Source organism: Anomalospiza imberbis, chromosome 1 (genome assembly GCF_031753505.1).
Source record: "Anomalospiza imberbis isolate Cuckoo-Finch-1a 21T00152 chromosome 1, ASM3175350v1, whole genome shotgun sequence".
In the NCBI taxonomy this organism is placed as follows: domain Eukaryota; kingdom Metazoa; phylum Chordata; class Aves; order Passeriformes; family Viduidae; genus Anomalospiza; species Anomalospiza imberbis.
In genome coordinates this window covers 22,191,994-22,208,945 of record NC_089681.1, presented here as the reverse complement: position 1 = coordinate 22,208,945, position 16,952 = coordinate 22,191,994, and the positions used below count along the sequence as shown (strand labels likewise).

Genomic DNA, 16,952 nt, shown 5'->3' with positions numbered 1-16,952 from the left:
TTCCTTGCTGATCCCATTAATTGATGCAATGTCCACATGGCACTCAGGAGACATCAGAACAGGTGCCATAGATGTGCTTGGACCATTTTAAGCATGCTGGCTCTGGCTCAAAGCCAGCAGCATAGTCCCAGGAGGACCAGGGCTGGTGGCACATGCAGCTGGTGGCAGCCTGGACTGCTCAGGGTGGAAGCAGTTGTCAGCAGTGCTGCAGCCCCCAAACTACGTGGTCCCCATGAAGATCAAGAACAGCCAGTGATTTCAGGTGCAGTGTTTTGGCCCCAGAATGTCAAGACTGTGTTTGCAGTTAGTCAGCTAAGCTGCACTGGTAGCTGAGAGCCTCTAATCACTCCATGCTCCTAATACTGTAACTGTAGATAGTCTTCTACACATAAAGTGTAGAAGAGTGACTGGATTTACCAAACTGCATTACACAAGGATTTAGGCATATGTTCCTTTATTTTAAAATTATACTGTGTTTATAGCTTAGATTTCTCTCCTCATGGCACATTTCTTCCTTCCTACTTATGTAAACTTGTCTTAGTTCTTTTTCCAACTTAGAGCAGTGCAGTTATGACAAAAATAGGGTAACTACCAGCCAAAAAGTTATTTTTATTGAAATGATTAAAAATACTTATTTACATTCAAAAGAAAGGCATCATGTCTGTATAAAACACTGATTTTAATATCTATTTTCAAAAATCCAGGTGCAGATGTTTATGAAACTTTTTACTAGAAGCTCTTAGTTTATCAAATGAGATACAAAAACATCTACACTGAAAACAGTAAGCATCTTTCCTAGATCTGCAGAATTAAGACAATGGAAGTGTAAGCTGCTTCCTCTTCTTAGAGCCCCCCTTGCAAGCCTGAACACCCTCTCCCAGGTGCAGCTTTCAAACACTACTTGGGACTTCATGATGAGTGGAGCAGGACCCAAAAGCACTGGGTGGGACCCAAAAGCAGTGGCCTTGCACCTTCATCCCTACATGGTCAAGCTGGAGTGGTGCATGGTCACCTTTCCCTGAGAAAGTTTCTTCCTCAGCACTAAGGCAGAAATTTGCAGTACAGATTGATCAAAAAAGTGTAATCTGAAATTTACAGATCCAGAAAATACCAAGCTCCACCTGAAGTGAGCTGTGTATGCAGCAGGGCCCCGTTGGCCTGGCTGTATCATCGGGGAGAGCACACTGGCTGTGTCCCCAGCCCACGGGCAGGCAGGGGATAGCAGGCAGAGGGACACGCAGGCAGGGGGACATGGCTCCAGTGGAGACCCCACATGCTGTGATGGGAGATACAGTGGCCCCAGGGGATGGACAGACCTGGCAATGCTGGATGAAGGTGGCATCTCTCCTGGCTGCAGGCCACCACCAGCCCCAGCAGCCAGGCCTTGCGGCCATCACAGGGCTGGATTGGATTTGGGGAGGTGAGGAACACTCCTACAAGCTATCCTCCATCGGGATCACAGGGAAAGGGGGTTGAAGAGGGTACTGGGCAGTCTCTGGACAATTGGGATTGGCCAAGTGAATCTTTGAAATCAGTCTCCTCTCAGCAGGAGAAGGGGAGCAGCAGGACTTTTGCTTTCCTGAAATTCTTGTCGGATCCAGAGAGTGGCTCCATCGCCTCACATGGCTGAGGCTGCAGCTGGGAGAAGATTACAAACCCCAGGTCTTTTGACTTTCCCTCTCTGCAGAAATCCCCCAGATTTCTGGCTCCAACACAAGCTCACTTCACCTTGCCTGCAGACCAGGGATGGGATCGGGAAGGAAACCTGCTGGCAGGGCGGTGCCGCTGGTGCCGTGCCCCAGGCAGCGCTGCGGGACTCCCTCTCCCCCAGGCAGTGCCTTGACCTGAGGCTCCCTCACCGTGTGCTTGTGAGGGCTCTCCTACATGCAGGGGCATTTCGGAGACACATTTGTTCGTCTGGGGGAGTAGATTGGCTCATTGCTCGCTTTTCTTTTTTCAAGTGTAAAAGGAAGCAAAACCTTTATTTCTTTTTTCCCTCAGAGATTATTTACAAGGCATTATCTCTGCTCCTGCCAGCTGACATCCTTTGGCGTCACTAGCACTCAGTGCACTGAAGATGCCTCAAGGTGTGTCAGTCGTGCCTCATGTCAATGCGCCTTGATGTATCTCTTTGGCTGGAATTGAAAGGTACAGTTTCTAAATCTCCCGGTGACCCAATTTGCATGGATCACTGGTGCGCTAGAATGTAGCTACTCCTTCCCATCGTGTTAATGCAAGTTTGCCTGCCTTCAAAGCAGCCTGGCCTCCGTGTGCCACGCTGAGCACAAGCCCAGAGCTCGCGCTTGGGTCTCTGCGTGGAGCGGGCACGGCTGCTTCAGACTTAGTATCTTCCACACAAGTGACATGCTTTAGGTGTTTTCATTGCTGTATCGTAGTCCATTTATTTAAACATTGTAAATTCTTTTGCTTGATAAACACAGGCAGACAGCTGGATTATCTTAATCTTGGGGCTTGCAGTCAGCAAGCACAGTGAATGCTCCCAGGTTGCGGAGGCACCCTCTCCTGCCCGGGTGCCATGGGCCCCCTGCATGAGCTGGGCAGCAGCGCTCAGTGTGTCACCAGGAAAAGGACAAAACACCTGCAGGGCAGCAGCCCGACACCACCTATGGTCACAGGCGGCCTGCCGGAGTGTCCCTGGAGCCAGCCCTGGGGACAGCCCTAATAAATACTTCCAGCAGCCCTGTGGCTCCCCGCGCTGGGCTGGCTGCACACTGCCCTGTCTGCCGGCACGCTGGGATGGGAAGGAGGGTGGCGGGAAGGCAAACCCTCAGGGGCCCTTCTAGAAGGCCCTGGGGCCCAGCTGTGACGGCAGATGGGATTCATGGGCAGCTCCAGCCTCAGGCTGCCTGCGAGGGCAATGCAAATGCAGTGCACCTGCCCACAGGGTGCCGTGACCTCCAGAGTCCTTTAGAGGACGCCTGGCTGGGGTACAATGTAAACCCAGTGCTGATTTAGTCCAGGAGCTGGTTCTGCTGGGATGAATCATTTAAGCACACAAGCACCCCATGACTCTGCCTCTCATTTCCATGTTGTGGTCTTCTTTTCCCACTCCACAGAGGAAATGATGGCCTGATTTTGGGAAGGAGCCGCAACAGAAAAACGCTAGGAAAACAAGGAAGCATTAGAGGAGCATATTTCAGTTATATATATATGACTGAACAAATCTCGATGATTGGCTCAGATCCTCACCGACTTCTTTTGTCATGCACCTATTATCCTCTAATTTTATTTTATGAAAACTGGGTCTTGAAATTAATGCTGCATTAAGAGGTATGTGGCAGCTCACACTATCCCATGTAATGTTCCTGCCAAGCTACAACTGTAACTTCGTCATGATTCATATTTTCAAACTCCCATAAAAAAGGTTAAAAACAGATTTTCAGTCGTTCAGCTGTGGGCACCTGACATTTTTCTGAGTGTCATTTGCCTAGTTAAAACAAAAAACAAATTCTAGACACATCAAGTTTATAATGAAAAATTAGTCTGCAATGCAGTCGTGTGGTCCTGTCCTTTTCTGAGGTGCACAACGGGTTCAGTTCCCTAAAATCACCCAGTAAATTCAAATGAGCTAGGTTTATGACACAGGAGTGAGGGCTATAGGTGGGGACCTTGCTGCCTTTGCCTACATCTATCCTTATGTAGGAAGCACTTGCTTGTCTACTTCAACAAGGTTTGCCAACTGAGAAGTGAGGATGTGGCCAAATGAACAAGTTACTGCAGGCAAAACAGGGGATGTGTAAGTTCAGCCCCTCAGCCACTGCCCAGAAACTGCTCTAATGTATTCTTTAACCCCTGCACAAATGCAAACTCACTTTTCCTCTCCCACAGGGAATCAGATACCTGGCTTTTGCTGCAAGGTACTGTATGTAAGAAGGTGCAGGTGGACACTTGCCATCACAGAGCAACCAAACTGTAGCTTGGTGACACCTTGTCCTGCAATTGGTTGTCTCTCTAAACTCCGGGGCACAAAAGATTAATTTCCCTAAAAGCCCCACTGTAGAAATCCTGATTTAGGTGAGGGAATGGCATGGGAGCTTCTGTGCTCAATTGGCCTTTGCCTCACAGCCACTTGCAGGCAGCAACCTGGTTTGACTAAAATTCTTCAGGTTTCACCAACAGGAAATTGCAGATGAGAGAACGCTCTGTAAAGTGCATTTGCACAGTTTCAGTCGCAAGCTGTGAAAAGTAGCAGCTCCCCAAGCCCTCAGCTTTAACATTGCTATTAATACTGTTTTTTTCTAATAGCATTGAGATTAATGGAGCATGAGGGTCTTGTTGTAGTAAACATCCTCCCAATGATGCTCAAGAAACCCGTGTCCTGTCTTCACACAGTTTGCTGTCTAAATGTGCCAACAAACTCCCAAGCACCTTACAGTGTCCCAGGCAAAACACAGATAGTTAGGAAGGTGACTCTATTTTAAAAGCTAGTTTTGAGGTGTTTCCTCTGCCAGGCAGCAGAACAGGCACCCTGAAATGCTCCTTGAGGCAATGACGGGTGCCATTCAGGGTTCATGAGAGGAGAAATTAGGGTTTTGTCCAGTGCCTTATTCCTTTTCCTTGGAGAGCTCTAGGGACTGCTCTCATACAGGTACTTGGAGTGCTAGGCAGGAGAAAATCCCTGTCCCGAAATTGGATGGGCTTTGCAAGCTTCCCCTGAGGACTTAACACCACTTTGGTTTCCACACAGCTCTCGCTGGTAATATAGACAGTCTGTGGTAGTATAAAAGCAGGTCAAGATGGTCAAATCAACTACCAGGACTCCCTGCAGCACTGAAACCTGAAAATATATTCCTCCCACAGCAGTCAGGAGAGGGATGGGTGTATGGCTGATAGGACCAAGGCTGGCTGGTGTCTGTGCCATGGCTAGCTAGTGACTCTTCCCACTCCCTGAGGACAATAGGCTCCATCCTGGGAGTGCACTGGTTTCAATATGGGACTCTCCATCTTGATCCAGTTTGGATGGGTCAAGACATGTTGAGACATGCCCTTTCAATATGCTGCATTTTATTAAAAACAAAGTAGCTGTGGGCCAGATTGTAAAACTAGGTGGGCCTCATTTGTCTGTCCCTACTGTAAGCCAATGAAACCTTCAACATATTCAAACTCTCACCTTTTTACCCATTTGAATGAAAAAGCATCACTAATAAAAGAAAATGACTCACCTAATGCTAAACCTGAGCTCTGTAGATCAGCTTTGATCAAATTCACTGACATTTGGATAACTGCGTTATTATAACTAAAACATCTTTTAAAGTTTTTTTTTCCAGACGTTCATTCTTTAAAATTTGCTTTGATCACTGTGCATATCCTTTTCAGCAGAAATTTGTCCAGAGAGGGTGAATTTTTTTCATTTGTTTTTCATATGGATTCTCTTTCCTTTGTTCATATTTTAAATCAGTGAAGCTACCCTTCAAGCTAGCCCTTACAATAAAAATGCAGCTACTGTGTGGCTTTTAACAACTCATTTAACCCATCTGTGCTTCAATAGTCTTGTGAGAAACTGAACACAATTTATTTATGCAATGAGGCTGATCATGAGGCTTAATTAGATATTTTTTTAGGATAAAGTAAACATTTCAGAAGGGCAGAGCAGGGAAGTGGTGGTCACTGTTATGGTGGTCTGACAACACCAATTTGTAATATGTTACAACAGTAGTGTTACAAAATGCTGCACAGAAGGATATTTCTTTCAGAAAGTACTTTTGAATTAGTTCAAGTGCTCCAGTTTCCAAATAGGAGTCACAATCGTAGACAATTAAAATAAATGGAAGCAGGAATGTGTCAGGACAATTACAAATTAAAAGATTGAAATCACTGGAGATGGAAGGGCAAAAATTTGCCTGTGTGCAAGTATGCATCTGTGTACGAAGCTCAACTTTGGATGTTGAGAAGGATAAAGTTTGACTTTTCTTTTTCTATGGAAAAAAATTAACACATCTATAATGCAATAAAATTTAGTTTAGCAATATATAAGTGCATTTGTAACCAATTTTTCCCTTTCAAGCAGGCAGGAAGACTGTGTAAGTTTTAATTTGCTAATTATCATTTATTGTAATTTGACCATGGAGCTGGGGAAGGTGGTGCTGATTGTTCATCAAAGTGGGCGTCTGCCAGGCTCTAGAGTCAAGATAGTCTAATTAGTGGCTTTTTACAGCATCGGCAGAGTTCTTGTTAGAGCTTGTAACAGAGGTGGATTAACCACAAATAATTTTTAAAACTGAAGTCTAAAGCTGCAGCATGCATTGCCGTATTCTAGGAAAATAAGCGAATGTGCTCAGATAAGGTTCTCTGGAGAGATTCTCCGCCTGGCTCGTACCAAGGTGCAGTTTCCACCCTCCCAGGGCTGCCTGCACGGCCATTTTGCAAACACAGATTCCCGCTGGCTGACAGAGCGAGCCCTGTGCCTCCGCACGGCTTCTGCCTCCGATCAAACTCTTTATGAGCGCACACATTTCCAAACATCGGGCCCTGCGATCATTAGCTCCATGCCAAGCTTCTTAGGGATCGCTTGTTTTCCCAACACGCTTCAGGCTGAGAATTCCTATTAATATAAATCTGCTTTAAACAGGAGATAGCCATTTTTTAATGCAGACGTCCTCTAATATTTTCATGATGTGGCTTATACCTTAATAGATAGCAGTTGCGGTGCAGATCTGGCCCCACAGTTGCATAGCATATTTGCGGTAATGAGAACCCTTGCTGACATGGAAAATTAATATTAAGAAAATTAATGTAAGGAAAATCTTTAATAGGTTTTTATCTGTGTCTAATGCAATATTGCAGTTAGCAGAAGGAAGGAATTTAGTACCAGGTGAGTAGCCAGCCCTTCAGAAATCATGTTTTGTTGACCACATTTTAAGACCTGCTGTTTTGATTTAGCGCATCAGGAGCAATATCTACTTCGTAAACAACAGCATGAAACACCACACTCAGGATCCCGCCTGCCATACTCAGCTGTCAGAACCTTGCCCACAAGAAAGAGTTCCTTGGTGCAAATGTTTTTCATGTTGGTGCCCGTTCTGTCTGGGGAAGTGCTTTGAAAGCTCAGAAACCTCAGCGGGGCAGAGAGCAGCTTAATGCTCAAACTCACTAGCAGTGACTGGGTGAAAAGACATTATCTTTTCATAAGCAGCAAGTCAAGTCCTTTGGCAGAACAGAAGGAGCTGATTTCCCAATGACAAAGGCTGCTCTTACTTGTTGCATGTGCAAGGACCGTTGTGTTACAGCAATAGGGCAGCGTTCAGACACCGCTCTGCACAAAAGGGGAGGAAATCCTGGATGGGAACCAACCTTCTCTGCCTCCCACCCCAGCCTCTGTCCTCCCTGCTCACAGTTGCCATCACATCAGAGAACACCAATGTTGGCATCAGCTTTTGCTCAAGGTGATCCATGGTTTAGATGTTAGAGTATTTTCATCTGTTGCCTGGGTTTCTCTTGAACAAAAGGAGACTGGCATATTTTTCTCCTTTTTGCTGAAAGGAAGGTAGGTACTGATCCCCTTTACTTCCTGGTGGTTGTGGATATTAGAGATGATGCAAGCACGAGATATCTGGCATGACATTACAGAAACCAAAGGGAAAAGAATTCTTGGAAGAACCCCCTTTTTTCAGTTAAGACAGCTTGAAGTTGTTTTGTTTTGTTACCTCCTACCTAAATTTCTTGAAAACAATACTTAGCAAGAAGGAGGGATTTCTTGGTAAACACTGTGTATTGTATGCCATTTTTTAAGGAATGGGAAGACCCCTAACAGCCTTCTGAGTCCTCCCTGAGAAATTGTGAAAGAATTGTTGTATTTGATCAAGAGGAAATGTGTGTGTGTGCACTATTAAAAGAAGCAGCAAATCCAGCGCTCTTATCTCCCTTCCTTCTTGCATGCCAGATCACCTTTAGCATCAGCTCCAGTCCTGCAGCTGCTGCTTTCAAGCAGGGCTCCTTGACACCAGCCCTGGCTGCTGACCTGCTCTGGCTGCAGATTCAGGCCCTGTCTTTCCTCACCCCTTCCCTTCACCCTTTCATTCCCACAACAAAAAGAAGTGGAAAATGAAAGTGAATTGTTAACTGCTCTTTTCCAAAATAAAACAGATATCAGAAGTTCTCTGGAGGTGAAAGATGACAATTATTTTCTAAAATACAGCCGTAACTTTTTTTTTTAGAAACTCTCTGCTGGTCATTGTTTCATTACTGAGGGTGCACAGTGAACAAAGTTTGTTTTGTCATAGAAGGGACTGTCTTCCTGGAAACTCCAACAGATACACAGAGAAATGTTGTTAGATTGAAGGAGCTTTCAAGATTTGGATAGCTAGTTTTGCCCAGATAAGAAATAATTTATTCTTCATAACTAATTCAGAAAATCTTTAAACCAGATTTACTAGCAATGTCTCAATATTCATCATCATCTTGAGTACTGCCAGTGGCTTGATCACTTTGTTCAGAAATAATACATGAACAAAACATGTTTATAAAATATAAATGTTGGTGTGCATACTGTGGTGTGCATGCCAATCTCATTTCTTTTTATCCCCAAATATTTAATATAACTTTATTTTGCAATATATGGATGGTTAGTTCACAGTTAGTTCATACACAAAAAGTAACAGAGTATTGAAATATTGCCCTTTTTTCCCCCCTGAAGAATGAGATAATTAAATCAACTTTTTTCAGTTGCCTATGGTATTTTTATAGAAGGTAGATAGCACACATGTATATTTGGAGACACACACACCCCCAAAACACATATGATGTTTTGTGACTGAACCCGTTGCATTTGTTATCAATAACAGCAAAACAAGGACCTGATCCAATTGCTTTGCAGCTTCCTGTCACATTAATGCAGTATAGAAATACAAAAAAAAAATTATACTCACCAAATTACAGTAGAAAGTTTTCTGTCTAGATTTTGAACTCTATTCTTATCTCTACTAGAAACCACTATTTTATCTTGCTTTACAATGTTCCTTTTGCATGAGAAATTTGCCGCTTTTATTTGCATAAGCCATTCAGCAGACTGATAAAGATAAAAATGTGCACAAAGGATAGAGGACGAAAGTTTATATCAAACAATACACATCAAAGAGCAGAGTCTTCACTTCCTTTTTGTTACCTCCACCCGTAGATTTTCACATTAATCAAATCAATACTACATCATTGCTAGTAGCCCCAAATGGCTCATATTAATTCATTTCTTCTCATTCAAAATGATTTTTTAATTAAATACTTAACTATCATTATATAAAAATAATACGTTAATAAACATTTTAAATAGTTGATAAGGTAGAACATTTGCCCTTTTCATTCTTGTTAGGTGGACCCCAAAACAAAAACACATCAAAAGAGAAAAGAATCTGAAATTTCAATTAATCTTAACCAAAGTTCAAGCAATGACAATATCGAAGAGACTTTGTAACACCTAATATCCCCGACAATATTTCAAATCCACATGTGAATATAAAATAACTTCTCGCTTGACTTCGTCGACCCAGAATTGTCAGTGGAATAGAAACTTCAGTAATTCCTAAAGGTATCAAAGTGTGATTTGCTCTGATTTCTGCTTAAATTATCTATTTGTCTATATCTGCATTTTGTCTCTTTCAGAAAGCAGAGGGGATTTGTTCGTTCATGGTCTTTAAAAACATTGTCTTATTTTCATTAAGCTAAGCCCACTGCTGATGTAATTCTTGCATTACAAAGGTCTTAATTTAAACCATGACATAAATGCTTTTCATCAGTTGATTTTTTTTTTGTTCTTTGTGCCAAATTTCTTGCATTTTTAAAATAAAGAATATGGTGTATAATAACTGCTGCGGGACAGGCTGCTTTATTCTCCAATATGAAAGACAAATGGGGTGTGACATGCATACGTTTCAACATGCAGCACTTACTTCTTCAGGACCTTTACTTTTTCCACTGTTTTCTCAGTAGACTATTTCACTTCCTTTGAATCAGGCCTAATGATAACACCGGATTTGAAGCACGGTTCTCGGCGTTGAGCACACTGACGGGACCAAGAGGTGAAAAGTGCTTCTAATCTCTCTCCTCTCTCTCTCTCTCCCCCTCCTCTCCCTCTTCCACTCCCTGCCTTCCTCTCCTTCCTTTCCCCCTCCACTCAAGGATTTGGGGTCTGCAGATGATAGTTTACAGAACATTCTGGAAGAAGGGTGGGGATGCATTCCTAACACCCCAAATCCTGGTTTGCATTACACATTAGGGATTTCAAAGCACACCAAGATTTAATCATAATCAGAAAGTAGAGAAATCGTTTCTACAACATTCTGCAAATCCGAGTCTTTTTTTTTTTTTTTCCCTTTGGTATCCCTGTAACTAATACAGCAAAATTGTGTTACCATCATGTCCTACTCTTATTGCAATGATCAGTGAGCTGTGCAAATGCATCTGGGAAAACTGCATAACTTGTTTGGATATTATTTTGAGTTTAGGAGCTTGGTTAATTTTCAGATGGAGTGAAAAGACACTAGCTGTTTCTCTACTTGAATGTGAAATTACAGAAGAAATTTTCTTGATTAGCATTACTGCAAATGAATCAAGATTAAAATGGAAAGGATGCAAATATTTTATTAAAGTAGAAGTTTCAACATGATCCATGCTAACATCAAACCGCAGTGTTAGTTCATTGATCTCCACAGGACAATATTGTCAAATACAGAACAGATTTAGAAAATCTCAATTGAATTTGTGGAAGGAATAAAATCTTTAAATTATCTTTCTTCATCTATTGCATTTTAGGAGATGCTGACCTGGTACTTCTATGTTCATCCTGGCTTTATACTTTGTCTTTAAAGAAATGGTCTTAAAATTGCCAGAAATGGGATACAGGGACAGGTTGAACTTTAGTCTGTCAGCTTGCTTGTATTATGCAAGAAATTAAATGAAATTGAAAAGGTGCCTTTTTTACTCAGATTAAGTATTTGTAATTAATTAATTTTACAAGAGGTAATAGACTAATTCTATTTCTTGAATTGGGAACCTAAATAAAATTGAAGCCGGGGAAATAAATGTTTTTCCTATGAAATACTTACAACAACAGTATGTTGAATAGTTCTAAATTGCAGATTATATCCATAAGGTTGGATATTATTTGTTCCGTTATTTTATCTTTTCTCTTTTATTCACTTTATTGTTCTATTGCATGAACCTGAGCTGAAGAGAGCAGGGCTATTCTGTAAGGGTGTGTTCATCTTTACATATTTGAAACCTATTTTGATAGATTTATATCAAGGCTGAAGTAATTCACTCTGGGAAAAACTTGGCATCAAAACTTTTAAACACAAGCAGATTTTTCTTTCAAATTTTTTAAAAGAAAATTTGAAAATAATTCGGCATGTTCTTAAAGGCAAAGGTTTAAGTCCTGATTCATTTTAAGTCAATGGGAGTTTTGCCATGATTTCAGTGAAGCCAGGACTTCCTTCAAATGATGGGAAACAACTTACACTTAGCATTTTCAGATGGAAATTTTTGTGCTAGTATAAATTAGAATTTTTTTTCTTTTTTTTTTTTTTTTGAGGTGGGGGTGTGTATACATATTGTATAATCCATAGCGTGAACTCATCTCTGGATATCTTTCTGTTAAGTGACTGTCTTTTTTTCATTAAGATAAGTAACAATTCAACATATGTGGTTACTTAAGAAATTCCTCAGGATCTTTAGTGGAGTCTTTTGGGATAAGATGTGAAATCAGCCGTTGTCATTCATGACAAAGATCCCACATAATTTTTCCAAAGAGTTTGGCATGCCAATGGGAGTGGATCAGCGTAAGTGATTGTATTTTGCCCATGCATTTTCCATCTGAGGTTTAGATCCAAGATGGGACTTCTGCCTTTCCTGCCCTAAGCTGCCTTCAAGTACCACTTTGCATTGAAGTACCTTATGTTTTTGGCCAGGTCAAGAGAGCTGTGAACTTCATTACCTTGCCTTGCTTCACAGGAAGGCGAGGTTATCGTTGGTGAGATCCTGCTCACCTTAATCAAAGACAAAACCTGACCCTAGAGAAGTAGTTCAGGACTGCTTGTGTGAGGCACCTGCAGGATGGGCCTGGCCTCTCTCTCTCAGGTAAAGCTGTTCCAAAGAGATTTATTGTACCTGTCACCTCTGATTGTGTTCAGATATCAATGATATTAAAGCTATCCAAGGCAGATGGCACAATTTTTTTGTGCAAGGGGTGAGTAGTTCAACCAGACCTACCCTGAAGTTCCTGCCTTGAACCCTCAGATCCCCAATACTTCCCTGGGGACACCACTTCTCACATGTGGTGTCTTGGAGCCAAGCCAGACTACTGTTGACAGGACGGCCCCTTCCTCATGCCAGCAGGGTGGGACAGTGTCCAGCTCTGTGTTTCAGAATGTTAGAAACTGGACCGGCTCCACTGTCATAGTCTTAGATGTGAGACAGCATCTGAGGCCTTTTTGGGTGTTTCCTGTGGATGTGAGATTGATGGTAATTCTCTGGTGCAATCCTGCTTATTTACAAAAAATAAATAGCTTTCCTGAACCCTGTCAGTGACTAGCAGCAACATGCAACAACTTTGCCTGGAATCACTGGCCAGCACTTCCAGGAAGTTTTCTCCTGAAAGTGGGTGCTGCTCCCTGCTTTTCTCTTTGGCTCTGCCATCAACAATGGCTCAGCTGCACCCTGGCTGTGGTTTCTCCCCAAATGGTGTGGACCTTTCTCTCTGTTGCCTGTACACTTCACATTGTCCGCACCAGGGAAGGTTGGGCCCCCACACACCACAGGTGCATGGGCTGTGCAGCCTGGGGAGATCAGAGCTTCCATGTGTCTCCTTTTTCCACAAAAATGCTGTGAACCTGAACAAACTGGGTCAGCACCACATTTATGGCCATTCCCTCCCAACCCAGGCACAGGTGTGACAGAGCTGTGTGTTTACCCTGTGTGTGTACCTCTGTGTGTGTACCCTGGCTGCCTGTCCTTCCCAAACTCTGGACAAAAACCTGAGTGACAAGTGTCACCTAACTGTCCAAATAAATAGTTCCTTTTGAGCTCAAGTGTGTACCCTACCGTGCTTGTGATGAACAGGCAGCATTAGAAAGTCTTGAAAATGCAAATGCTGGCATCAATAAGCACTGAGGTGAGGCTGAACAGTGAGTTGGACATGGCTAAAATCAGTGATTGCTCTCTGAGCAAACACAGAGCCATGAGAGTGAAATGCTGGGGTTTTATTCCTCCACAAATGGAGGAAGGAATAAAAATGGAGTCCCTGTGTGTATTGGCTGTTGTCTGTATATAAATGTACTACTGCAATATGTAGCTGCCTCCACGCATACACTGTCATCATGACATTAATTTCATTCTTCTGTGGAGAATAATTACATTACATGTTAATACTATCAGTAGTTTACACTATTAACATTCTATTACACTCCCATAAAATCCAATGACAATTTCATAGTTAGAATAAATAACTCTAAACCCCCCATCTAAATCTATGTATGTATAACCAAACAGCATTTTTTGCTGCTAGGATGAAGCATTTTCTAGGATTTTAGTAGTGGTTGGTGGGGTTGTGTGTTTTTTTTTTTTTTTTTTTTTTTTTTTTTTTTTTTTTTTTTTGTCCTCCCAGCAGCATGCAGTCCAAAGCCCAACACTGATTGAACAGAACGTGTATGTTGGAGGGACTGCCGGGCAGCCCTATCACAACTGGAGGTTTACTTGTGCTGCTGTCTTTTGTGATACAGCTTTTATTTCCACAGTTATGATCTGTTATGGCTGCGACCAAATACACCTGGTTGATGCATTTGCAGTTTCGGTTAAACACGTAAGGGGTTTAACAGTGTGATGAGAACTTGTTATTTCAATTTGCCTAGCTTTTAGTATATGCAGAAATAACATGCTTCTGTGCATCTCCTATCTTTTAAGCTTTGTAGCCTTTTTATTTTGTTGCTCAGAGTAAATACTGGGCTCTGTGTATCCATCCTGCTCTCCATCTGGTATTCTGAGACTGCAAGCAGTAGTAAAGGTGGGGCTACAGACTTCAAAGATACTCATATGTCTTGAAACTAAGCACTGTGCTAAACTCCCTTTAATGCTTCTGTGGGAAAGTGTCTCCATATGTCATCCCATGTATTTTCTTTGCTATTTAAAGTATTGCTTAATAGTACACTAAGCTGGTGGAAAACTATTTGCTTTGTTGGGTTAGTTCTACTCGAGCTTAATGCAGGGCTGGGTAAGCACCAGAGCCTGCGCACGGGAGCGAGCAGGACCAGGAGCAGCTGGGGTGGGAGGAAGAGGGACTGGGGCACCCAGCAGGCAGGGGGGTTTCCATTGCTGGGAGGTGGCTATCAGTCCAGCTGAGGGGACAAATCCTTGGCTGGCTGGGAGGTGTTGAGGCAGGGGTGTAACTGGACTTGCACTTCATCAATTGCACACCCTGTGGGTAAGTGGGGTCCGTATCTCTGAAGTGTTTTCAGACCTTGTAAATTCCCATCCCTATCTCCTTTGTTTAAGTCCTACTCCTTTTGGACTGTTCTTCCCAACTCTATGCTTTCTCATCTCAGCAATTGGAACACCTTCCTGCAATCCTATCATCTAATTTCTTGTCTTCTCTTTCTTCTGTGATTCTCTCAACTCTGTAATCACTCTTTTAACAAGTCCTCTGGAAACTCCTTCTTATGTTCCCTTACTGATTTTTGAAGGTTTCTTCCAGGCTTTGGCTTTTATTTCTCTACACTTCATCTCTGGACAGCCTCCTACCAGAAACAGATATGTAGAACTCATTATTGTGCTAGCAAGTCATAGACCTACCATGCATCTCCTGACATGTCTTCCTGCTTTCACTTTGTCTACTTTTTGAATAAAACCCCTCCTTTCCCATTTTTTAAATCTGGGCCACCACACATTCAGGAATGCAGAAGTCATGAGACTAGAAGGACAATCACTGCTTTATTCTGATTGTTTATCTGGTCCTTAAAGTCAACTTCCTTTAGAGCCATGATTTTTTAAATTTGGGGTTGTTGTTCCCTCCTTGTTTGTAACTACAGACCAAATGCCTTGTAAGAATTTGTCTTTCTTAGAGATGTTCTTTCTTTTTCTCCCCAGTACATGGTGACATCTTTTGTGTCTTTCTAGCTTCTGTGGTTTTGTAGAGGCAGCAACCAAGAAATTTCCCTCTGGCCATACTTTAATACCACTTGGGCTACTGTGTGCTTTCTTGATTGCTGCCCTATTTCTGCAAGATACCCCAAGCAAGAAATCGGGTTTAGAGGTAGATTCCTGAAAATGAAAGTGATAAGACTGACAAGACTATCTTCCAGTTCATAGTCTAGTTATCACTAACTTCACTGTTTTACCTGTGCTGGTGCAGTGGTCAGGACCCCTACTGTTGCAGTAGGACTTCTCTTGTGCAAGTGAAAGGGTTAGTGAAAGTCTTTGTGGACAATCTGTTTGATGCAGCCCCAAATTTCTCCTCTATGCTCTCCCCCTGTCTTCCTGCAAGATGTGATCAGGGTGGCCAGGGCTCTTGCATGAATGCCCTTGGTAGAACCTTGCCTGCTGTTACACAGTTTAACCCCTTATACAAGTGGCTGCACTCAACCGCATATGCAATTTTTTAACTTGCAGTATCCCTGGAGGAAAAGCTAGAAGACTTTAAATGCAATGTTTTCATTGGAATAAAGGTGATCTTTCAAAGATGACTTTTTAACATATGGTAGAAAATGTCAAGGCTTCTGCTAGTGCTTAACTGTAATATGGCATTGATATGGAGGATGGCGTTGTCAAAAATAAACTGCAATCCTAAAGGATGTATGTGGCCAGCAGTTACACTTATTCCAAGGTCTTTTTAAAAATCATACTATTTATGAACCATGCATGACTCAACCTTGCCATATAGGAGAACTCTTTTATCTCTCCCTTCAGTTACAGTATTTATAACAAAAATAGATACCACAGTATATATTTAACATAAATATATACAATTGTATTTTCCAAAGACCTGCACTTATGTAAAACTACTTTTGAGCATCAGAAACTGAGTGCCCACTACATATTACCCAAAAAGACTTCATAGCATTGAAAAAGTCAGGTCTTAGACCTCCTCATGAGGCAGCCTGGTATGGTGATGTGAGAACTGCTTTTCATTTAGGAAGGCTGAAGAAGAAGGGATTTGAGCAAACTAACTCCATACATTCAGGACTAGAAAAATGCTGGTCCATAAATTAAAACTTTTCAGAGAAATCAAATTCTACTCACTTCGCTGGAAGCACAACTCTGTTTCCAGCCAAAGGAATGAACACGGTTGATCCCTCCACATACAGCTTTTTGAACTTGGAAATTCAAACATGAGAGGAAGTATCTCTCTGATTCTTCTGCAGAGGAACCATTTTCCCCGCACTGATGTGAGCTGGGCTGTACCAGTATAAGTGAGGACAACGCTTGACTTGGCCTTGTGTTCATGCTTATAATATTGCCCCTATTCACAGAGTGGAAACTTGCTGGATTTTTTCCATTAGGAGGAGAAATTGATGATAGGAGTCAGGAATGTCTTTGGTTTATTTACAAAGCATGTACTCAGAATCTTGTTTCTCTGAATGCAGCAGAAACAAACAACAGGCATTTCTCTTACTCAGAGTTTCCAAGCCTGAGTCTGTAGTGCGGTGTGTATTCCATAGAGGCGTGCTGCTCGGGCCTGGGCCCCTGGCAGGGCTCTGCTTCCCTGGCTGCTGCTCCTGCAGAGCACTGAGGTGAGACATGCACATGCACATGCACACCCAAGCCCCCGCTCCCCACGTCCTACCAGCTGGCTTCCCAACCCCCACATGCCACAGGGGATCCTGGTCAAGCCCAGCCTTCCTCTGGCCGAGCTCTGTCACCATCCAGGTCACGTCTTCTGTTGTTTCCAGCCTTCTACTCCTGACGGGGCTGGAATGTTCTTTTCATTTAACTTGAGGGACAGACACGTGCTGTAG

The 16,952-nt window shown here is 42.6% G+C and overlaps 1 long non-coding RNA gene across 1 annotated transcript; it reads left to right on the top strand.

The window, feature by feature from the left end:
• The first annotated feature begins 1,832 nt into the window (after positions 1-1,832).
• On the top strand, positions 1,833-9,877 carry LOC137470571 (uncharacterized). The gene is made up of 3 exons (XR_010997135.1): positions 1,833-2,148; positions 6,901-7,403; positions 9,323-9,877. It is a non-coding gene; the product is annotated as an uncharacterized lncRNA (long non-coding RNA).
• Positions 9,878-16,952: the final 7,075 nt, after the last annotated feature.